Genomic DNA, 25,464 nt, shown 5'->3' with positions numbered 1-25,464 from the left:
CAACATTGGTGATCCTTTTTTTTCCTCACTGGGTGTTGATATTTAAAATTATTTTTCTTCATTTTGTAAGTGAAAAATAGTGTCAGAAATGGGATCAGGGAAGAGAGGGTTTTATTGGAGTATGCAGGGTGCAGCTCTGGAGCTCCAGGCAGGCAGCAGAAAGCACCTGTGTCTTGGTGGAGAGGGGGACTCAGCTCTATGAGAGAGAAAGCCCAGCAGGCTGTCTCTTCTCCACCAGCCCCACCCTCTTTGTTGCTTTGTCTGCCTCTGCCTCAGTCTCACTGCCTTTGTGTGAAGTCTGTGTCTCACTCTGCATTTCTCTGGATCTCTTGTCTGTCTGCTCCCTCCCTCTCTCCCTCTCCCTTTCTCTGTCTCTCTCCACTCTTCTCTCTTTCCTCCTCCTTCTGTTTCCCCTCCCACCATCGCATTCTTATATCTGCTTTCCCTGCACATGGGTAGAATAGCTGTCCCTGTAGTTCTGCTTGTCTTCAGAGTCTGCCCAGATTCCCATGTCCAGCTTCTAGACTCTGAGAAAGAGGATCTGGTTGGCTCAGCTAGGTCAGCACAGGAGCTGCCCTTTGGTGGGGGGCGGGGGGGGGGGGAGTCTTCATCCTGAGGATGGTAGATACAGTGTGGGCTCAGGTGCTGGGGGAGAAGAGGCTTTTCTGGGCCCCAGTTGGCTGTCTTGCCATGCAGGGAGCCCTCAGCTGGCATGTCCTGTGCTCCCGTGAGCACCTGGTGATCATCGCCCACAGTTGATGGAAAGGCTCCCAGATAATTAGGTTTGCTCTTGCTAAAGAGGAGGGTGTGCTTAATGGTGCCTAGCTCTGTTATTGTGGGTATGTGGGGTAATACTGCAGAGTATCTCTAATGTTTGCTTTTCTTTTTTTTTTTTTTACTCTCTGAAAAATTATATTTTATTGTTTTTTTAATTGCTTTTTCTTATTTATAGGTAGCCCCTGCCTTGATGCTAAGGTAATAAGCTGGTTTTGGATTTCACATTAGCCCTGTAGTTCTTTTAGAGGAGGAAGAGCCATCATTTTCACCCAAAGGATGTGGTAGAGGAGACAGGATTGGACTGAGATCCTCCACCTGAAAACCTGCAGCCGAACACCGGGAGTTACACAAATATTAGGCTTGGCAGGGAGGCTGTGAGTCAGGAGCATGGGACAGGCTGGAATGATGTAAGCCTGGAGGCCAGAGAAGAGCTGGCGTTCAGTGAAGTCAGAGGAGACCAGGAGGGGACGGGGAGCTGGGGGGAGGAGGGCTCAGGTGGAGCTACTTCCCAGCTTTCACTTGGGGCCTGCTGGGATGATGAATCTTGGGGTGCATTTTTATATCTCAATTATTTGATAAAAGATACATGTTTGTGGAACCAAACTTTCCTTTTTAGATTTCCAAATTAGGAATAATTTGGAAGTAATAATTTTATTTATAATAATAATTATTTATAATAATTTTATTATGCAGCCATGTAGTACCCTGGTGAGGGGACGATCCCTGGTTAAGGACATCAGGGCACGAAGAGGCAAGTGAGCATGAGGTCACACTGCTGGCAAGGGCAAGCCTGCCTTTAGCACCAAAGTTTGGGTTCTCCCCAGTCCACCTCACTGCCCCCGTTGGGACTTTCCACAACACAGTGCAGACAGTGGAGTGTTTGTGTATAGTCATTATTATCTCTTTTACCTCTTTTCTATTTCTTGCCTACATGGTTATCTTTTCTGAGGCAAGGCTGATCCTGTTAATCTCCACCACAGTGTATGTAAATTACCCCATAATAATCGAAAAAGATAAATATCATCCACAATACTAAAGATGTAAAACGTATAGAGGTTGCACAAGTAGTTTGCAGGCGGCCGCTGCGTGTCAGCCTCTTTGCTGGGTGGCAAAACACAGCGCCTGGATTGGCCGAGGAGATACTGGGGAGTTGCTGGAAGTTACTGATCCTTCCTAATCTACTTTTCATGTATCTTCTCTATGCAATGTATTTTTGAAAAAAAATCCAGCACTTTGATGCTTTCTGTGAAAGTTGCACTTCAACAAAAAGTTTTGAAAAACTCCCATAATAAGAGCTCTCTTATTTGCTTTCATTTCCAAATAGGCAGAAATTAGAGTTCAGGGAGAGTGGTAAAAAACTACCAGCCCTCCCAGGCTTCACGGACCCTTATGAAGGAGTTGTAGGTCTGAATGGGAATGGGTGGGATTTCCAACAGGCACCATGCCCTGTGTTTGTCCAGGAGCTTAGGTTACATTGGGAAAGGTGGGACAGAGAGGGTGCACTCTTTTCACTTCCTGATGCGACAGCCAGGGTGCTACTACTACTGAGCTACATTCTGGAGTTGAACTCAAACGACATTTTCCCCTAAAAGAAGTACATTAGCACTGTGCTTTGAGTACATTGCACAGGCTTTTCTGGCCTGGGTGCATGACCACAAGCTAACCAATTTCTACCGGGGGGGGGGGGGGGGGGGCAGCGTGGTTGCATAGTTTTAGATTGGTGATTTACAATTTCCTTTTGGAGCACAACTTCTCAAAGGTTGGCATTGTCTCTGCTTGCTCTTTTTATCTTGTGCTTTTGACTGCAGACAGTGCAATTCAGGCTTTTCATTAGTTTGTATTGTGTGCTTTTGACTATTGGTGGGTTGGTTTGTGTGAATATGTCTGCATTCCGTGTATCTATTTTATTCTACATGTGGTATTTCTGAGAAGTAGAGTTGTAACTTTCTTTTTTGCAATGCAGGCCTAATGCATCTGCAGGCTAAATGTAAAGCAAATATACAGATTGAAGATCAATTGTTTTAGAGTGTGAAGGTCATTTTCACATCACATTCAGATTTTACTGTTAGTCATTCTGTAAGGGTTTCAGCTGGTTCCCTGGTTGCATGTAAATAGACCTTCAGAGACCTAAGCTTCTTCAGAGATAGCTGCTTCTATTTCTTCAAAATAAAAGAAAACCTTTGAGACCAGGTTTTGTTTCTGGATATGACTTCAATGACCTTTCAGATGAAGATGTATTTGAATCCCATGATGACTAATGTAGCAGCCAGGGTTGATAAGTCTCCTAATTTGCATGGGTGTTTCCATGTGTACAAGTTGACTTTGACCTTTGACTTTTGCTATTTCATTCTTTTCTTTCCATGAGTTCACTACATGATATAGATGTAGAAGCTGTTTTGTGTGGACTGATCTGATATTGTAGGCTCTCATGTTGATATCATGTTCCTCACTGGTTTTCAATTGTGCATACTATTTTAAAGGAGTCTTCCTGGGGTTTCCAAAACTTTCCTGTTGGTGTTTTCAAGGGATTTTAAAAATTGAGATCTATTTCACATATTATAAACCTTACTCTTTCAGTATGTCAGTTTTTTTTTCAGTATACTCATAAAATTATGCAACCATTTCTCCTGCCTCCAGCCCTTGGCAAATGCTAATCTACTTTCTGTCACCACATATTTTCTTACTCTAAACATTTTATATAAATTGGATAATAATATATATTATCTTTCTCTCTGGATACCTCCATTTAGGATAAACTTTCTAGGTTTATATTATAGCATGACTTAGTATTGAATTCTTTTTATGGATGAGTAATATTCCATTGTACCGATATTCTACCTCTTATTTATTCATTTACTTGTTGACAGACATTTAGATTTTCTACTTTTTGGTCATTATGAATTATGCAGTTGTCCAAGATGTTTTGAGGACCTATGTTTTCATATGTTTGTGATTATATCTGGGAGCAGAATTGCTGGGTCATATGGTAACTCCCAATTTAACATTTTGAGGAATTGCCAGGCATTTTCCAAAATATACATTCCTACCAAATGTATGAAGTTTCCAATTTCTTCACCTCCTTCACAGTATTTGTCACTTCTATTCATTATTAATATTTTTTAATTATAGTCACTCCAGAGGATATAAAGCAGTATCTCGTTGTGGTTTTGTTTTGCATTTTGTTAATGTTGATACCGCTAAGCATTTTTCCATGTGTTTACCAGTCATTTTTGTATCTTCTTGGAAGAAATATCTATGTAGTTATTTTCCAGTTTTTAAAATTGGGTTGTTCTGAGCAGGGAATATAGCTCAGTGGTAAAACAATTGCCTAGTATGCACAAAACCCTGAGTTCAATATGTAGCACCTCAAAAAAAATTTTTTTAAATGTTGAGTTTAAGAGTTCTTTATAAAATCTGCATAGTAGACCCTTGTCAAACATATGATCTGCAAATATTTTCTCCCACACTCTGGGTTCATTTTCTTAATGTTATCCTTTGAATCATAAAAGTTTTTAATTTGGATGAAATCCAGTTTATCTCCCTGCCCCCCCCCCCCCGCCTTATTGCTTGTGGTTTTAGGTGTCATACCTAAGAAAGTGTGACCTAACCTAAGGCCAGAGGGAGTTACTCCTATGTTTTCTTCTAAGAGTTTTGTAGTTTGTAATTCTTATATTTAAGTCTGTGGTGCATTTTGAATTAATTTTTATGTGGGGTAATATAAAACTTCAATTTCATCTAACTTTATCGTTCTGCATATAGATATCAAATTACCCCAGTACCATTTGTTGGAAAGGCTGTCCCCTCCCCACTGGATTGTCGTGGTGCTTTTTTGAAAAATGAACCAACCATAGATACACACACAGTCCCTGTCTCTTTCCAGTGGCCCCGGGTCATCAAGAAGCCACTGCCAGATGTGGCCCCTCACTCTTGCATTTCCTGAGACATGTGCCTGATAAACCTTTTTTCTTTATAAACACAAATGATTGTCTAAGAAAAGAAGAGTTTCCCCGTTTTATGCTGCTGATCTGTCTTCATGGCAGTCTGTACTGCCATAAAGATTGATTCCTATAGCTTTGTAGCAACTTTTGAAATAAGTACGAGTCTTCCTATTTTTTATTTTTTTGTATGACATTGATTTCCACCCATCACCCTCACATGCTTTGAGGAATCTTTTCTTGGTCCTCTTAAATCATATGTGAAATGTTATTTCAAAATGGCCAGAATTCAGTTTCAGGTCTCACCTTACTATTCTTGTGTAAATGGTTTGGATTTAGATGGAATCAAACATGTTTTAAAAGTTTGACTAGTAGCTCTGTCTTGGTTTCTTAACTATAAAATGAAGCTTAAGACCCTCATCAAGAGATAATCCTGGGAACTAAATCATGTAACTTAAGAGCAGCTGGAAAAGGCTTTCCTTGTCCCTTTAATATGGTTCTGAATTCTTCCTTAAAGTCAGACTTTTTTTTTTATGTAGAAACCATTTTCTCCAGAGCCATCAGATGGTATTATTGAATTTTCTAGTCTCTTCTGTGATATTATTTGTAGTGTAGTGTTTCAAATTTAGTGCACTAAATGTCTTCAGTGTCTAGAACTTTACCTAACCAATATAGTAAGTGCTCAATGAACATAGGTTAAGTGGATACTAATGATTCTGTTTTCTTGGAGAAATATAATGCTAATTGCTTGTATATATGTTTCTAAGTAAGTTGAATGAATATTTAACCACAGATCTCATTAATATTTGCCACAAGATTTTTCTATGAAGTTTATCCAGTAAGCTTGGAGTTTTAACTTTCTGGAGGGGTGCAGCTTTCTTATAAATGATGGAGAGAAAGATCTGATCTAGATGGGTAGTGTCAGACAGATATTGAGGGAATTGAGTCTAGATAGTAAACCTTAGAAGACAAGTGGAGTAGAGAAGTTGGGTAGAGACGAGGATATGTGATAATGAGGGACTGAGGAGGGTCTTTTAGGAAGGATGGAGTCAAATAGGGAAGTGTGGTCTAGTCTCAATGAATGTTGTTTATGGTCATGGTTTCTCATGACTCTCGAGATCTCCCACATCTAGCATTTAGAACTGGTATTTAGCAGGGTACATTTTAAGTAATTGTGACCCAGAGTTACACCTTCATTTTCCAGACTTGAAGTCTGATTTCTTTATATTTTTGAACTGACATTTCTAGGAAGGATCATATCTGCTGATCCATAACATGGAAGCTGACTGTTGTCTTACTAGGAACTGTCCCAGAAGGGAGAACTTAAATCATGAAACAGCAAACAGAAATCCATGTGTTATTACTGGCTGATGTGAGCCTGGTTTACAACCAAGGAATGGTGCTTGTGCTTGTTGAGTTATTCTGTGTATCGTGGATAAACCACCCTCTAAATTAAGAGTTCAAATCCTTTCATGGACTCATGGGATAACTGAGTTTGAAAGTGATTCAGGATCATCGGGCTGAAGGAATGTTGGTAGATGGGTAGGAGTTGCCTCAAACAATGGATTCCATTGTCAGATAGCTTTGGAATGAGTTTGAAAAAGATAACAGGTTTGTGTTTTGTGGTGGTTGTTATTACTGTTTAACTGCAGGATTTCTGAGAGCTTTTAGTGTGCCAAGAGAGAATGTAGGACCAGCAACCTCCAAACTGTTGTCTTACTAGGAACTGTCTATGGGGGGTCTTACTAGGAACTGGTCTATGGGGGTCTCACTCCCGCTGCAGAGAGATCTCAAATAATTGTGACCCAGGGTAACACCTTCATTTTTCAGACTTGAAGTCTGATTTTCTTTGTCTTTTTGAATTGCCATTTCTAGAAAGGATCATATCTGCTGATCCATAACATGGAAGCTGACTGTTGTCTTACTAGGAACTGTCACAGAAGGGAGAACTTAAACCAGGAGCTACAATTAAAGTGATAAAATTCTGTATATGTCCTAATGCAGTCCTACTGTTTCTAGAAGTCTCTTTCAAGCATTATATAAATATTTGTTATTGTTTTTAACCTGTTACTTGTATAGATCAGTCTCTGTGGTGTGTGATGATCTTGATCCAAAGCACTCACAATTTCAATTTCTGCAACTTTTGTTCTGATACACCTTGAGAGAGGGGACAGGAAGAGGATAGAATAGGACCTGTGAGAAGTAAGACCACTGACTTCTGCTGTGGAATGAACAAAATGTGGACAACTAACATCTTTTTCTGGGTGGCAGATAAGCTTGCTATGACTGGAATGCATTGTTGGAGTTTTACTATGTTCAGTGGCAGATGCAGGCCCTAGCCGCTCCTTGTTACTAAAGATTCTTCCCTCTTCCCTGCCTCTACCCAATACTTTCCCTTTCTTCTTCCAGGTCATCTAATAGGAGTTATTTAATTTTCTTTAAAAAGAAAGATATATATGTGTGTGTGTGTGTGAGAGTGTGTGTGTGTATGTGTGTGGGTGGGGAAGTGTGAATGTGTGGGTGTGGGGGTTGCTTGAAGGCATCTGACTTCCAGTCCATCCAGTCTGTGTGGTGGTGACTGTCACCACTGTGGTGTAACAGCCGCAGGGATGGGATTCCCAGTGTGGGTAGTTTCCATTTACACCTCTACTTTAAAAAGCCAAAATACCATTGTTTTTCTTATCTCTGTTCCTGGGAGGTTTCTGTATTAAGCAGGTGGTAACTGTGCACAGGAGTGGTATTAAACAGATTTTCTTATTTTGGAAAGGGGCCTGTAATGTTTTTCCAACAACTGTGACACAACCAGAGAAAAGAGACTCAGAACAAGGAGGGCTGATGGGATATTTGAGTCAGAATCTGAGGTTGGTGAGTACTGGAGCAATAAGAGAAATAAAGATCAGGTGAATATTTTAGGAAGAAAAAAAAAACAAACCAGAAAAGTAATTAATATTTTGTTTTAATTTCAGCAATATGTCTTCTTCATTTTGAAAAATCGAGCAAAAGAAAAAAGTTCAAAGGAGAAAGTAAAATATTATTCCAAAATCCCCACCAGAAAATAACCAGCATCAACCTTTATTTCAGCCATGCCTCTGTGTGCATAGTGAGAAAGATTATGATAGAGGGTGGGTAAGCAGTGGGCAGAAATATGGCATATAACTGAGTTCAAACAAAGCCTAGTTCCAAAAGTCAAGCATTCAGTTTTATTTTACTGGACCTTTAAGAAAGGAAAATAAATTTCCAATCTTCTGAAAATAATTCTTTATCATAAAATTATGTGTTCTTAAGGTTGGAAAAGAGACTACCAAGAGGTTGCTAGGCATGGTGGGCTGAACATAACTGGATGACGTGATGAATGATCTGATGCTTCCAGGTGTTTGATGCTTGCTTTATTTTTGTTTTGTTAGGACTCATGCTTCTAACACCCAGTGGCTCTGATTTCTATTGGTTATCGCCCTACTTATTTAATCCCAATCAATACACTGTTAAGCATTGCTTATTTTTATGATGGCTTCTCAAGTGCGTGTTTAGCATTTGGAGGATTTCTGTGGTCAGTAAGTTTGATCGAGGCTCGGTGTAGCTGTAATGGCAGCTACTCTGGATGCTGAGGCAGGAAGATCACAAGTTCAAGGCCAGCCTCAGCAACTTGAGGAGTTCCTGCCTCAAAATAAAATAAAATAAAAAGGCCTTGGTGGTGGTGAGCAAGGAACTCCCTGGCTGGGCAAGGAGGTCCGGCTGGTGCGGCCCGCAGCTAGGGGCCTGAGGTTGGCTCTCACATGTAGGTGCTGAGCTGGGCCATTGAGCAGTGGGTGGCCTGGGCAGCAAGGCCTCCTTGGGCTGCCTTGCCCTCGAAGAGGACAGGGGCTGGGTCCAGGTGGCCAACAGGGTAGGAGGCATACAGGCCCGCTCACTGGTGCAGATGGAGGTAGCGCAGTGTCCTCTGTAGAATCTGGTGGTATTTAGAGGACATTATCATAGGTGACAAGTTCTAGTTATTACAGAGAATTCCAGGGACATGTATTACCAGGAGCTTAAAGACACAGAAGAGAATAAACTCATCTACATGCCCATTTTTTTAAAAATATTTTTTTTTAGTTGTAGGTGAACACAATATCTTTTTCTTTTAGTTTTTTTTTTTTTTTTTTCCCTAATGTGATGCTGGGAATCGATCCCAGTGCCTCATGCATGCTAGGCAACTGCTTTACCACTGAGCCACACCCCAGCCCTTACATTCCCAATTTTAATGAATGTATTTCTGTGGTGTAAAAATATGTTGAAGAACAGCCACCAGAGCCAATTCCTGGATTCAGCATGGCGGCTTTCACTACATTCCAACACCATAAAGACCAAGCAGTTGGTGACGTGTTCCACAGGCTACTCACATTTACAGATTTTTTTCCAGCTTTTACATAAATGTTTCTGGACTACAGAAAAGGAAGACCTGGGACTGGATTTAAGCAGTGGCTTAGTGGTGACTGTATTGTGCAAATCATCTTCTATGCCAGCTTCCCAGGACAATCTGCAGCACCAGGTCCCACCTCCAGGCAATGAATAGGATCATTCTGGCTGTCACTGGGTCTAATAGACTCAGAGAGACTTCAGGTAATCACACTAGCAGAGTCCATCTCAGACTCTGTTCTGCAGCCCTTAGTTTGTGTTAAATATTCATGGGTCAGAAGCAGCATGACCTGACCTTCTGGACCCATTTCTCCCGACATGCTCTTATATGAGTGCTTCTCTCCCTATCTAGTCACCTGTCTGGTGCTTGAGTCACATCTCTCTGATCAAGCCCATGCCAGCCATTCCACCTGGGGGAACCTCTCCCAGGACATGTTGAAGTGTCTAACCAACACGATGAACCCTTTTCTTCCCAGCAGGCTTTACATGAGTCCTTTGTGCACTCAGCTCTTTTACATGGGTCAGAGTTTCAGCCCTTTGCCCTCAATTGGGGTTTTTGTTTGGGAGTATTTATCTACAGAGTTACTTGAGCAGGCTGCCTATCCTAAGATTCCTCTATCTCCTCTGATGACAGCTTGTGTTGGTTGGAGGGATCAACTCAGAGAGATGTACTTTACCTAAAAGCTACATGTGAAAATAAACTTCCAGTCTTTTTTTTTTATTTAAAGTTTTTAGTTGCAGATGGACACAATACCTTTATTTTATTTATTTATTTTCATGTGTTGCTAAGGATGGAACCCAGTGCCTCACATGTGCAAGGCAAGCACTCTACTGCTAAGCCACAACCACAGCCCACAAGTTCCAGTCTTAACATATGTAGTCCTTGTAATACTGTGTCTTCTGCTGGTCCTAATGCAGTCTTACTGTTTCTAGAAGTCTCTTTCAAGCATTATTTTTTTAAAATTATTTTTATAGACACATACTCAGACAAACTTAGTGGAGATGATCTTGGAACTTCCATGATTATCCACCTAAAGATCAAAGTATTATATGCTGCATGCTTTTTGGTTGTTAGTTCTGTGAAGGTAAAAATGCTTTTCACAGTGTTACACCTGTTTTACTGGCACCCATGAATGAATGCTGTTCCTGAAAGAGGCTGAAGCATGTCAGGTATGTTTGTGTATGTTTGCTTAAAACCATTCTGTGTAAATTGGTTGGGTTTTCTGTTGAAGTAGGTAGGGACTCTGCAATTTCTCCTTCCTGTGAGAATCTCTCCTGCTAAGATAGTGGTCACTGGTCTAGCTCAGCATGAGTAGGAGGCAGTGCACAGCTTTACTGATCATCTGTCAGTTTTGGTTTAATACATTGTTTGGTAGATTATTACTGATCAGAAAACATGTATGTCACATCCCTGAAAAAAAGAAAAAAACAGTTCAATTCCCAATGTGTACTTATGATTTCATTTTTTTATAGTCAAGATAAGAACTTGTGATGACTTTTCACTTACCTGTTCTGGTTTTGAAGGATGAACTACATAAGTTATGTGTTTTTCTGTACTAATGTGTTATTTATTGCTTTTTTATACCATGAGTAAAATTTGAGGTGTTTTGCAAGAACCATTAATCAATCAATCAATCAATCAATAAAAAGGTATGGACATGGATAGCTCATTGGCAGAGTACTACTGGGTTCAATTCCAAGTACCACCAAAAAAACAAATATTACCTTTATTTTTGAAAGAACTTTTCTGTTGCCAGATTATCTTCTAAAGATGTTGCAATTTATACTCTACTAGCAGTTTATGAGAATGTTGTTCCGAATGGGAAACTTTTAAGGATATCCACTTGTCTCAAATGGTGGAATTATTAAGTTGGGCAGTGGATGAAATAAGTTTGAGTTGGTAAATTGGGCATCAGATTGTGTGAGAAAACTTCAGTGTTAGGAATTAGCTGTTTCCTTGGTGAATTTCTCATTTCTTTGCCAAATTAACAACTTTGCTGCAGGCCAAACTGTAGCATTGAGTAGCTTTGTTGAACTTTCTATGACTTTGTTAATTCCCTGGGGACTCCTCTTAAAAGACTGCTCACCTTTCCTTCTTCACTATAAAAAGATACCTGGTTGAAGATTCTTTTGCTACTTTAAGAAGATAGAAAGTGGTAAATGTTTTCATCTACCCAGAAAAATTGACAACTGATAACATTTTATTGTTGTTGTTCTAAAATATAATCTTTGCCTTATCTCACAGGCTATTGTCTTAATATTGAGCAGCCACCATAAGCCTATGTAAATGACACCTATGAACTCAATGCACTTTTTTGGTAACATTCCTAAATGGGGGGTTTTCCATCGAAGTTATATGAGCTGAGGATCTGAGCCTTTCAGGGCCGCTCATCCCTGTGTAGACACAGTTCATAGTACCTATGAGTTTAAGCTTGGCTTATTACTAAAAAATCCCTGCTGAGCTCATGTTGAAACCCATTGCTTATTTTACCCTATATATCATTTTATCCAGACACTAAAATGAAGGGGAAAGAAAATTGCCTGGATGTGACTCCATACATTGAAGTCTTGGCCAACACACTTGGCAGTGGCTCAGCTGTACCCCAGCCATAGAAGGCGGAGGGAAGGGCACACCTGGAAGGTATTCTCATCTATTGCTAACAGAAAAGGGGGAGGAAATAAGCAATTTAGAATGCTGTTGCCTAAAAACTGTGTTGTCCTATACGATAGCTATGTGCACTTAAATAATTTAGAATTAAATAAACTTGAGCTGGAGTTATGGCTCAGTGGTAAACACTTGCCTTACCTGGCATGTGTGAGGTATGGGTTTGATTCTCAGCACCACATGTAAATAAATATAATTAATTAATTAATTAATTAAAATAAAAGTCCATCGACAACTAAAATATATGTATACATACAAATTTTTTTAAAAAATTAAATAAAACTTAAAATTCAGTTTCTTAGTTGCACTGGCCCGGCCACATGTGCCTAGAGGCTATGGTATACACGGCACCTAAATTCTATTGGGTAGCTCTGGTCCACACACAGATCTTTTATTTCCATGGTCATTCAGTGTTCGCTCCTGACCTAATGAATTGGTTGCTGTTCTCCTCTGACTCCCTCTGCTTTCAATCACAGAGAAATCGACACAAGTTATTTTTTTGAAAGAAAGTTCATTGGTCCTTTTGGTGCTTGAGGAAGCTGGAAAGCTGTGATTGGTGAACAGCTGAAATGACTATGTAAAGCTCGTCTTAAGGAAAGCTAGTTTTAAGGTGATAGTTGATAGTTCTGTCATTAGTTGCTAAGAAAAAATAGGCTTACAGACAAGGCAGACTGTTTTGTTAGATTGGCCTAGCAGGGCAGTTCCTGCAATAATTGTTTGTGTTCTGAGTGGTTTTCCCCATGACCTCTTTGCGCTATTTTATATAAGAATGTTTACATTTTTATACTCAGTTTCCACAACTTAGTGGGTTAAAACAATGACAGAATTTATTTAGCCTTCAGATCTGCAGTTTGGGCTGACCCTGTGAAAAGAGCAGGTTTCTGGGATGGTGAGAGGCTGGGAGCTAGAACATTTGAAAGTTCACTCAGTTATACCTCTAGGAGGTGATATTCAGTTCTCTTCCAGGTGGGCCTCTTCATGATCCCCTCCATATTGGCTAGCTTGGCGTTGCTCACATCACAGTGGCTAAGTTGAAGGGAAAGCATCCTGAGACAAGAAGGCATCCGGTGAAAGTTGTATTGCCATTTTTCACCATGGCCTTGGAAGTCACATAGCATTATTTCTGCTATAATCATGAGGCCACCCAGATTCAAAGAAGAAAACACAGACTCCGCCTACCTATGAAAAAGGGTCAATGTCGTTTTGTTAGAAGAACATGTGGGATGGGATATAATTGCTGTGGTCATCTTGGAAAAGCATATCTTCCGCGCCTGGTAATGATGAATCAGAATTGGCATCAGCTTGCTCTTAGTCAGAAATAAGCCTTGAAATCTGGAGACCGGGTGCATCTCATTTTATGACCGTCAACTCCTCTGCACTGGGACTGCTTTGCTGTTGGGTGTGAGAGCAGAAGGGAGTTGCCTTTGAATGGCATTTAGAGTCTTTTGATGAAAGATGCTATCTAAATATTAAATGGGCATTAAAACACTCTCAAGGCACTAAGTTCCCTAACTCAACTGATATTTGCCATGAATGTATGATGGAGAGAAATTGACAGTGAACTTTAGGGTCCTGGTTGCCAAATTTGATTTTTAAAGTTAACATGCTAGAATCTAGCTGGAATTTTAATACATTATTCACCCATGACATTTTGAGTTAGATTTTCTTATTTGCAATAGATATTCTTATTTGTAATTTCTGTTTTCCATGAGTTTTGTAAACTTCTAAAAATTATGATTCATGTTCACAAATTTTTAAAGTTCAACAAATGAATACTTTAGAATTTTTTCCTACTTCTGAGATAAAAGGAGTTGTAAAGGGGCTGGGGTTGTGGCTCAGTGGTAGAGCGCTTGCTTAGCATGTATGAGGCACTGGGTTCGATTCTTAGCACCAGATATAAATAAATAAATAAATAAATAAATAAATAAAATAAAGGTTCATAGCAGCTAAAAATATATATATGTACATATATATGTGTATATATGTATAGATATGTGTATATCTGTGTGTGTGTATATATATATGTATATATATAAAAATATATAAAGTAAATCTTTTTCCAGGGGCTAGCTTGGCATTGCTCACATCACGGTGGCTAAGTTGAAGGGAAAACATCCTGAGACTAAATATATATATATAAAATAAATCTTTTTTCAGTAGCTAATATGTGAAGGAGAGGGATGCTGGTTATCAATTTGATAAATAAATAACCTACCAGCTACCAGGTCATGTGCTAGTTTGTAGGAAATAAAACCAAAAAGGAATAAGATGAAGTCTTCACATTGCTACTTATTCATATGCTTTACTAGGGAGAATAAAATAGTCATTGCAGTTAACATCAGTAACAATCTAACAGAGGCACTTCTGAATTTTTCTTGCCTTTTATGCGTAGTCTACCAAAATCCACCCCAGCTTTTTCTTTTTTTAAAAAACTTGTTCTCTTTGCCTTTTCCTTCTATTTCTTCTTAGAATTTTCTTTTTCCAGATTGTCCCTTTAAAAGTATCTCATGTTCATTTTCTTGTAGCCATCCTTTCCCCAAGAGTGAGTAAAACTTTCTGTGTCCCTCATTCTCCCCACTACCTTCACTGCATGAGTGATTTTCTTACAAGGTATTGTTATTGCCCCTATAATTTTGGAAGACTATACCCCAAATAGAGATATCTTGGGAACTTAGTTTTATAGTTTGGTTTAAGCTCAGACTGTCAGGCTCAGGGTGATTTTTACTCGGGTGGACAACAAACTGGAAGTGTGTCCATCTCATACATTAACCACCAGGGTGTACAGTTTCTTGTTATTCGAGTGTTTGGCTGACAGGCTTATCGAGGGTTATTCATTGTTAGCTGCAACAATTTTTTTGTGTGTCTGAAAAGATGATAAGTAGATTTTTCTAGGAGATGGAGAAGTTTTCAAAAATTCACTTTCACATTTTATAGTGACTCAGTTGATAGTCTCTTTCAGATAAGTAATGAAAGGCCTGGTGTGGTTCCAATTGTTAAAACTGTCCTCTGCTTCCGCAAGCAGTTGTCAGTTAAGGAAGGTAATACCACCCACTGATAAAATTTAAACCACCAGATGTTATTTTAAGTTCTTGGGTGGTGCTATCTTTTCTTACCCTTTAAACTGCTAAGTCACATCCTGCTTTGCATTTTAATTTGGTGTAAATTAGATGCAGCAGACACAGGTCTGGCATTAGATACTCAAGTGAAATCAAATACCAAAAAAAAAAAAAAAAAAAAGAAGGTGGTTCTGTGGAGTAAATATATCCTTTCTGGATGCAAGATTATGTTATGGCCCTGGCCCAACCCTCACTGTGCACCAGAATCACCTGAGGAAATTCTCAAAAGCTCCCCTGATCCTTGATCCGCAGAGTGGCAGAGGCATTGGAATGAAGCAGGGCTGGGCCTTGGAATTGGGTAGAGGCTCCCCAGGGTGATGTTGTGGTGCAGTCAGGGTTGAAAAATGTCTCAGGAGGTTGCACTCCTAGCCTTGCCCCCAACTTTGCCCTGCACATTCTTCCAAACTCTGCCAGATCCTACACCATGTTCAAATTCACCTCTCTGCTCTTGTGCTCACGACTCTGCTCACTGAGCTCTTCCCATGTGACCACCTTTAGACCACCCACCTCTGAGGTGTTCTGGTTTGTTTCCCTTACACACATCTTCTTCAGAGCTGTGCAGTCCTTTAGTTAAGCTTCTGTCACTTAGTTTCCTTTGCTGAGGAAGCTGTGAACTTGCAGTAGGTTCTGTCCAGATACATAGTGGGGGATTGAATTTTCCTCAGTGTGACTACTCTCCTTTGGCAGTCAAGAGCACACAGGATTCCATAAGTGTTTCTTTTGAGACAGGGAAGAACAGGTTAGAGTGGCCACACAGCAGAGTAGGAGGAAAACTCAGGTCATTTCTGATTCTTCCAGGAGTGGAGGGATTGTCATCTGACCAGTGAACTTACACCCTCCAATCAGAACATTCAGTCATCCAGACCCATGGTGACTCTTGGGACCACCTGGGTGACACAGGTAATGTGAAGGGGGCTGTCCTGCTGGGGAAAGTAAAGATGACGTGAATGAATTCCTACTCTTTGAAGAATGTGAGGTGATTTCAGGAGAGGATAATATACACTCAGGACTTGGAAAGAGGTTTTGTTTCGTTTTTGTTTTGGTGGGGGGAACAAATAAAAGTATTAACAGGATTCTCTTTGGTAGGGACCCTGATTCTGATGCAGGAAGACAATCAGGGAAGGAGTCGTTAGCCACTTCCTATTGTAGGGCAAAGATATGACCCAAGATTCCTAATTTTAAAGCATGCTAACTTCCTAGGGCCTATATTATTTGCATTAAATATTTGAGAACTCAACATTAAATGGTTTAAACAAGATTGAATTTTATTTTCTCTCACGTTACTGATACAGCTATTTTTGGGATGGTGTGGTGACACTAACATCCTCAACTAGTAGCTTTCATTTCTGGGTCCAGTTGTCACCATCTCCTGGTCCCCAGGAATTAGGAAAGGGCAGAGAGAATACATATACTTCTCTTTTTAGGATCATGACCTGAAAGAAGTATAACTTCTACTCACATCTTATTGGAGGTACTTAGTCACAAGGCACAAGATGGAAGAAAGGTAGAAATGTGGCTTCTTATTGGATAACTAACTGAAACCTAAGAGCTTATTATTAAAGAGAGAATGGATATTGGTGGACAAGAAGCCAAGGCATGAATGGTAATGTACCTAAATATCAGATCTTCAAGCATCAGCCGACTTACTGGCTTGAATAAAAATAACTAATCAAAAGAAACCTTAAATGTACCATGAATACCATCAAGGTGCAGTAGGATACTGAAGGACTTGAGGAGGTTGTGTGGTATTTTTACCTTTCAGAGGACAATAGAACATGATCTGGAAGAGGATCTGGAAAGTGTACCTATAATGTTTTATCAGCAGAGTTGGCAAGTGTTGATCACCAAAGATAGTGTTGACAGAGTTTGGTCTGCAGGGCAAGCTCTTGCCATATTTTGAGGAAAAGTGTATTTGGCAAGAGACTCTTGTTAAACTTATTAATAGAACTGACCTGAAATATATAGCTCAGGATACAGCTCAGAGATAGAGAGCTGCTGTGCTGGGTTCATCCCCAGTATCAAAAAAAAAAAAAAAAAAAAAAAGAGAGAGAGAGAAAATCCCTCAATGATGTTTATAGCTATGTATCCTAAAAACATCTCAGGTAGGTCATAGGAAAACAAAAAAAGAAAATAAATGAGGGGCTGGGTTGTGGCTCAGTGGTAGATTGCTTGCCTAGCAGGTGTGAGACACTGGGTTCGATTCTTAGCACCTCATATAAATAAATAAAATAAAGGTCCATCAACAACTAATAAAAGGTATTTGAAAAAAAGAAAAGAAATGCTATCTCTCAGAGTCAAAGACAAAATGGTATGGCAATCTCAAAAGGAAGATATGGTTAAAATATTCTGAAATACATACAAATACAAAGAGTGACTCAAAATACAGGAAACGTGACTAATACTTGGAGGTACAGCAAAAGTAGAGCAGGAGTTCCATTTAGGAGGAGGGGAAGGGTTGAAAAGAGGTTTCATGGAGAAGGTAATGGTTAAAATGATCTTTGGAAGATGGTGGAAATTTCCATAAATGGGGGAGATAAGTGGGTTAGGAGGGTGCTCCATGAAGGACTAGCTAGGATACAGGGTGTACATATAGGTGTGATGCAGCTGTGGACTGGAGGGAAGGTGTAAAGAGTAGAGTGGCAAAGAACTGTCTAATCAAAGCCATGAATGTGGGTAAAATTGCCAAGAGCTAAAGCTTGCACAAATATCAGCTAAAATGTAAGTGAGTGATGGCTGTCAAGGACCATGGTTTGCTTCACATGCATTATTTCAGTTCATCACTACGGAACCCTAAGGGCTTAATCCTGTTAACTGTGCCTGTTTTCAGGTGAAGAAACTATTCAGAAGTTTAGCAATGTACAGTAAAAAACAGAAGAACAAGTCCAAAGTCAGCTCAGTATAACTGTATCCTGGAGGGTTTTGCAAGCCAGGCCTCGTAACTTTTATTGATCCTGTAAGCACTGGGACTTTGGAGCAGGGGAAAGAGCTTGGGGGATGAATTGGACAAAATATAAGGTAGATTGAAGTGATGAGAGAGAAGAAGTGGAGTCAATTGCAGGCCCAATGGGGGTCTAAAATGGATTAGTGATTTGAAGAATATAAAACAAATTGGAAGTGATGAGGTCAGTGTTGGAGAGAGTTGCAGTCTGTAGTATTGGGGAACCTGGGAGAAGAAGTTTGGTTGGAATGAGTGGTGGTAGGTGTCTTAATCGAGTCCAGGAAGTCCACAGCAGGTCTCAGCATGAGGGAGTGAGAAGCTTGCTCTTGGATTACCAGTAGGTTAGTAGTCTTGGTGTTCCAGTGATCCATCCAGGGCCACCCAGCTGCTGTGGACTAGAAGGAGGATAAAGAGCAGAGTGAGGGACAGTTGCCTTAACAAAACCATGGGCATGGATAAGACTGCCAAGAATCAAAGCTTGCACCAAGAAGTGGAGGAAGGACAAAACTTTACTAAATGCCTACGTAACTGGGACAGATAAATAAGAGCCAGTATACAGCACTTGAAGGTGAAGAGGATGTTAGTTTGCATGTCTATATTCATAGCAGCACCATCCATAATCGCAAAGATGAAACAACCTCAATGCATATGGACAGTTGAATGCATTAAGAATATAGTATGTAGTCTGTGCATACAAAGAACGGTATCAGTCTTGAAACAAAAGGAAATTCTGCAATAGGCAATAACATGGATGACCCTGGTGGACATTGTGTTAAGTGAAATAAGTCGGTCACAAGAATACAAACATTGCATGATTCTGCTTATATATTTGAAATAGTCACATTCTGAAAAGCAGAGAGTAAAATGGTGTTTGCCAGAGACTGGTAGGGGGATGGGGGAAGGAAGCAATGTGAAGTTTTTTGTTGTTGTTCGCCTTTACAACACTGGGGATCAAACCCAGGGCACTCTACCACTAAGTTATACTCCCAGACCTTTTTACTTTGAGACATGGCCTTGCCAAATTGCTGAGGCTGGCCTTGCACTTGAGATCCTCCTGCTTCAGCCTGAAGAGTAGCTGGGATTATAGGAGTGTGCTGCCACCCTAGTTAATGATACTGTATTATACACTTGAAAGCTGGGAATTTCATATTGTGTTCTGACCATAATAAAATAACAAATTATCTATCACATGTTTATTATATTTAAGTATATAAAATATATTGAATGATTATATATTTGATATTAAAAATACATTTAAATATATATTTACTGTTTTATCTATATACTACAGTATGTAATATAATATAAATATACATTTATGTATTTATTTCACACATAAATATGTAAGCAGGAGCTAGCACAGTGCACTGCCAGGCTCATGGTCCAGGAGGCCCTGACGAGTGCTGCATGGGCATGCTGAATCACGTCTGCAGAGTTGACATCAGGAGTGAACTGATGCTTACCAGAAGTGGTCAAAAGTCAGAAAACAGTTTTGCAAACATGTACAGATCCAGATGCACAAGTAAAAGATAAATTTGTGGACTTACCTTATGACAAAACATCAAGAATTAAAAGGATTGTTCCCTTCTCCCTTATTTTCTGTCTGTTTTCTAAGGAGAGGTACTAATTGTGGAAAGCAGGCTAACCTCAGGAGACAAGGGGTGAACTCCATAACAGGGAAGGGGTAGATGTGCATCCAGCAGAGTCCAGACACACAGCAGGGATGGAGTTAACCTGTCTTTTCGGAACTTCTGATGGTAAACTGTGAGGGGTTTGAGATAGATATCGGAATCCTCAAATGGATGAATGCTGTGATGATGATTAGAAAGAGAAAGAAATTTCTGAAATCCCTACACCAATTATTCTCAACCCTAATTGCACACTGGAATTTACTGAGGAGTTTTTATAAGATACTGCCGCCCAGGTCCTGGCCCCAAGGTTTTGATTGACATGATATAAGCCTGAAGACATTTTTTTTAAACATTTTTTTAGTCCTTGGTAGAATCTATCTATCTATCTATCTATCTATCTATCTATCTATCTATCTATCTATCATCTTTCTATATACAGTGCTGAGAATCAGACCCAGTGCCTCACACATGCTAGGCAAGAGCTCTACCACTGAGCTACACCCCCAGCCCAAGCCTGAAGACATTCTGACAGGCATCCAGAGGTCAGAATCATAACTCCATACTGATGGATTCTGTCCATCTGCTGCAAAATTCTTGAGTGCATTATTACTAAATAAGTGAGTTCACATGTAGGAAGGGACTCAGTTTAGGTTAAGACAAGATGTGCAGAATTACCCTAGTTTCCTTTTGTGGTTAGGTTACTAGATCATAAAAATACCACAGATGGAGCATGTCTTATTTCTTCAAGTTTATAGGGGGGAGAGTCATTCTCTGGCCCAGGAACTTGTCTCAGGTAGGATCTGTATGGAAAAAAAATCCCAGTATCACAGGGTTGATTGATTATTTATTTATTTTTAATAATTTCTCTCATTGTAGGTCAAGGACATAAACCCAGAGGTCAGTATAGGAAAATCAATTCTTAAAGATTGGAAGATTCAACCCTTGGATGATCTGGCTAGAGCTAGGTGCACACATTACTTTTTAGACCATGTAATGGTGGCTCTTATCCCTGGTTCTGCACCATAATCACCTGTGAGGTGTTGGAAACACCAAAACCTGGCCCCACCATAGATTTCAAGGTAATAAAGATATTAGGGATGTGGCCTAGCCATCAGCATTTTTAAAGTTTTCTATATAATTCCAATATGTAGTCAGCGTTGTGATGCATGCTCAACAAAGTGTGGACAATACAGAGAGAAAGCATTTGAATCTTTAGGCTCTTAACCGCCGTCTTCGCAAGGGAAAGCAATTACTGTAAAAATGTTCTGTCAGGGAGTTGTTTGTCCTCAATGGTATAGGAGTCAAAACTTCTTTGGATTCTGAGCTTCAGTCTTCATCCCCCACAACAGTCAGATATTGGTTCTCTCTACCAGACCATTGATCCTGATCTGCCAGTGCTTCACACAGAGGTCCCGGGTCACTTGTATGTATCTGAGGTTATTATAATTAGAACATTCTAGATATTTCTGATCCTGAATCTCTGGTCTGAGGCACCGGAAGCCAAATATTCAAAGCCCTACTTCTGATCATGTAATGTTTTTGAGATCAAGGTGTTTCAGAGGCTACCATTTCTAAAAAGGTATATATCTAGTATTAGAATAATTACTTTTACCATAAACCATAAATGGATATCCCATTATCAATTTTTTAGTGGTAATTCAGGACATAATTTATTTATCCATTTTACTGAGAAATTGAAAATTAATTAGAACTATGTGCCTCGTGATCTTCATGAGAGTTATTTTCAAACCAAACCAAGTATAGACCCCCAGTCTAGTGGATTAATAAATAGCTATTTTCTATGCCACTGTTCCCAATCTACTAGTTAATATTAAGTTGCTTTTAAAAACATCCAAAGGTAATGAATTATGTGGCTTTTAAATTTCTGCATTTGCCTTCATCCAAAGTAAGCATGCTGTTTTAATGATTTAAAAAGTCTGTTCACACTTGTGGTATGGATTTGGGAAAATGTTAATATGTTGGCAGATACAGATATTTTAAAATTCTATAGAATCCATAATTGTTTTTGTTTGAAAGAGGGGCATAGGTTCTTATCTTGGGCTGCATATGCCAGGAGAGGAGAAAATGGAATTCACATCTGTTGGGTGGTTATTCTACTCATTGTCTTCATTTTCTCATTTAATCCTCACAATTTTCTGAGAAGTAGATATTATTATTTCCCATTTTATACAGGAAAAAAAGTTACCAGTGCATTTGTCAAGATGCAGAGTTTGTAATAAGGAAGCACCAGTTTAGACCAGGTCTGGCCCCTTCCCAACGTACATTTGTGGTATATCTATATCTATCTATCTATCTATCATCTGTCATCTATCTGTCTATCTATCATCTGTCATCTATCTATCTATCTATCTGTCTGTCTATCTATTTATCCTTTCCATCTTTTTCCAAATGGTGTCTTCTAAGTGAAACTTTGTATTAAAAAAAAAAAAATCTTAACACAGAAATGGCAGGAGAAAACAAACAGGTCAGAACTCTAATATATACTAACAAAATTTATACTGTCTGATAATTAGAGGGACGTTATATTTGTTTGCATCTGTGCTGAAAAATGTAATCCTTTTAACCATGATAATTGGATTTTTGTAACTGCAGGCATTATTATTATTATTATTATTATTATTATTATTATTATTATTTTAGAAATCATCTCAATCATCTCAACTACGATTGAATTGCAGATATACAGGTGAAGCTCCTACCTAAAGCGCCCATAACTAAGAACTCTCAGATGTCTATTTTGAACAGAATAAAATGTTTTTCATCACAAAAAAAATCTTAAAATCAACCTGTGCCATACATTGATGGCCATTTATTCTTCCCCATTTTTATATCTTTTTTATTATTTTTTAAAAATTTATACATGACAGCAGAATGTATTACAATTCATATTACACATATAGAGCACAATATTTTATATCTCTGGTTGTATACAAAGTATAATTCACACCAATTCGTGTCTTCATACATGTACTTTGGATAATCATGACCATCACATTCCACATTCATTTCTAACCCCATGTACCCTCCCTTTTCCTCCCACCCTTCTGCCCTATCTAGAGTTCCTCTATTCCTCCCATGCTCCTCCTCCCTACCCCACTATGAATCATCCTCCTTATATCAGAGATAACATTTGGCATTTGTTTTTTTTTTTTGGATTGGCTAACTTCACTTAGCATTTTATTCTCCAACTCCACCCATTTATCTGCAAATGCCATGATTTTATTCTCTTTTATTGCTGAGTAATATTCCATTGTATATAAATACCACATTTTTTAATCCATTCATCTACTGAAGGGCATCTAGGTTGGTTTCACAATTTAGCTCTTGTGAATTGTGCTCCTATAAACATTGATGTGGCTGTGTCCCTGTAGTATGCTGTTTTTAAATCCTTTGGGGGAGAGAGAGAGCTGGGTAAATGGTGGTTTCATTCTCAGTTTTCCAAGCAATCTCCATACTGCTTTCCATATTTATTGGCTGCACCAATTTGCAGTCCCACCAGCAATGTATGAGTGTGCCTTTTCCCCACATCCGTCCGCACCAATACTTATTGGTCTTTGTATTCATAATAGCTGCCATTCTGACTGGAGTGAGATGAAATCTTAGAGTGGTTTTGATTTGCATTTCTCTAATTGCTAGAGATGTTGAACATTTTTTCATATATTTGTTGATTGATTGTATATCATCTTCTGAGAAGTGTCTGTTTAGGTCTTTTGTCCATTTATTGATTGGGTTATTTGTTTTCTTGGTGTTAAGATTTCTGAGTTCTTTATATATCCTAGAGATTAGTGCTTTATCTGATGTGGGTGTGGTAAAAACTTACTCCCATTCTGTAGGCTCTCTATTCACCTCACTGATTGTTTCTTTTGCTGAGAAGAAGCTTTTTAGTTTGAATCCATCCCATTTATTGATTCTTGATTTTAATTCTTGCACTATAGAAGTCTTATTAAGGAAGTGAGGGCTTAATCCGACATGACAGAGATTAGGGCCTACTTTTTCTTCAGTTAGAAGCAGGGTCTCTGGTTTTATTCTGGTTTTGATCCATTTTGAGTTGAGTTTTGTGCATGGTCATTTTGTTGCATATGAATTTCCATTTTTCCCAGCACCGTTTGTTAAAGATGCTATCTTTTCTCCAATGCATGTTTTTGGTGCCTTTGTCTAATTTAAGATAATCATAATTTTGTGGGTTAGTCTCTGTGTCCTCTATTCTGTACCATTGATCTACCAGTCTGTTTTGGTGCCAATAACATGCTATTTTTGTTACTATTGCTCTGTAGTATAGTTTAAGGTCTGGTACAGTGATGCCACCTGCTTCTCTCTTCCTGCTAAGGATTGCTTTGGCTATTCTGGATCTCTTATTTTTCCAGAAGAATTTCATGACTGCTTTTTCCACTTCTATGAGGAATGCCATTGGGATTTTGATTGGAATTGCATTAAATCTATGCAGTGCTTTTGGTAGTATGGTCATTTTTTTAAAGTATGGTCATTTTGACAATATTAATTCTGCCTATTCAAGAGCAAGGTAGATCTTTCCATCTTCTAAGGTCTTCTTTGATTTCTTTCTTTAGTGTTCTGTAGTTTTCATTGTATAGATCTTTCGCCTCTTTCGTTAAGTTGATTCCCAAGTATTTTATGTTTTTTTGAGGCTATTATAAATGGGGTAGTTTTCCTCATTTCCCTTTCTGAGGATTTGTCACTGATACACAGAAATGCTTGTAATTTATGGGGGTTGATTTTATATCCTGCTACTTTGCTGAATTCATTTACTAGTTCTAGAAGTTTTCCAGTGGAATTTTTTTTTTTTATCTTCTAGGTATAGAATCATGTCATCAGCAAATAGTGTTAATTTGAGTTTTTCTTTTCCTATGTGTATCCCTTTAATTTCTTTCATCTAATTGCTCTGGCCAGTGTTTCAAGAACTATGTTAAGTAGAAGTGGTGAAAGAGGGCATCCCTATCTTGTTCCAATTTTTAGAGGGAATACCTTCGACTTTTCTCCATTTAGAATGATGTTGGCCTGGGGCTTAGCATAGATAGCCTTTATGATGTTGAGATATGTTCCTGTTATCCCTTATTTTTCTAGTGTTTTGAACATGAAGTAGTGCTGTATTTTTTCTGCATATATTGAGGTGATCATATGATTCTTATCTTTGAGTCTATTGATGTGATGAATTACATTTATTGATTTCCATATGTTGAACCAACCTTGCATCCCTGGGATGAACCCCACTTGATCATGGTGCACTATCTTTTTGATATGTTTTTGTATTCAATTTGCCAGAATTTTATTGAGAATTATTACATTGATGTTGATTAGAGATATTGGCTTGAAGTTTTCTTTTTTAATGTGTTTTTGCCTGGTTTTGGAATCAGGGTGATATTGTCCTCATAGAATGAGTTTGGAAGTGCTGCCTCTTTTTCTATTTCTTGAAATAAATTGAAGAGTATTGGTATTAGGAAAGTTCATTGCATGGAGTTCATTCCTTAAAGGAAGAAAAAGTCAACAAATAAATGACCTAACATTACATCTCAAAACCCTAGAAAAAGAATAACAAATCAACACCAAAAGCAGAAGACAGGAAATAATTAAAACCAGAGCTAAAATCTTGAAACAAAAGAAACAATTGAAAAAATTAACAGAACAAAAAGTTGGTTCTTTGAAAAAATACCAAGAAAAACCCAGGACCAGGTGGATACACAGCCAAGTTCTACAAGACCTTTAAAGAACTAATACCAATATCCATTTTTTTAAAAATAGAAATCCATTCTCTTTCCCTAATGGGAGCCCCAGGATGGTAGATCTTTGAAAGTCTGTGTCTATTGTCTTTTAACTGAAAAACCAAGTTTCACCAGGGCCTGGCCCATCACTTATCACAGGTGTAGGTGTCAATGGTAGAAAGGACCCAGTTCATCTCTGGGTTTTGACTTGGCCTAAGTGCATCTGGTTTTTCACATTGGGCGTGGTAGCCTCCTAGATTTAGAGGAAAGAG

At 38.9% G+C, this 25,464-nt stretch overlaps 1 protein-coding gene across 3 annotated transcripts in view; it reads left to right on the top strand.

Annotated features, from left to right (window-relative positions):
* The window catches only part of Osbpl3 (oxysterol binding protein like 3), a 181,294-nt gene that overhangs the window by 59,140 nt on the left and 96,690 nt on the right, over positions 1-25,464 (top strand). Inside the window, exon 1 of one of the 3 annotated variants that reach the window (XM_076835430.2) lies at positions 11,665-11,748. The exons of the other annotated variants lie outside the window; for them this stretch is intronic. The gene's annotated coding sequence lies outside the window, so the exon portion shown is untranslated. Of the gene's footprint in view, positions 1-11,664; positions 11,749-25,464 lie in introns of those variants that run through there. 3 annotated transcript variants of the gene reach the window in all.

This window comes from Callospermophilus lateralis, chromosome 1, assembly GCF_048772815.1.
Source record: "Callospermophilus lateralis isolate mCalLat2 chromosome 1, mCalLat2.hap1, whole genome shotgun sequence".
Lineage (NCBI taxonomy): Eukaryota > Metazoa > Chordata > Mammalia > Rodentia > Sciuridae > Callospermophilus > Callospermophilus lateralis.
This window is presented reverse-complemented; position numbering and strand designations above follow the sequence as displayed.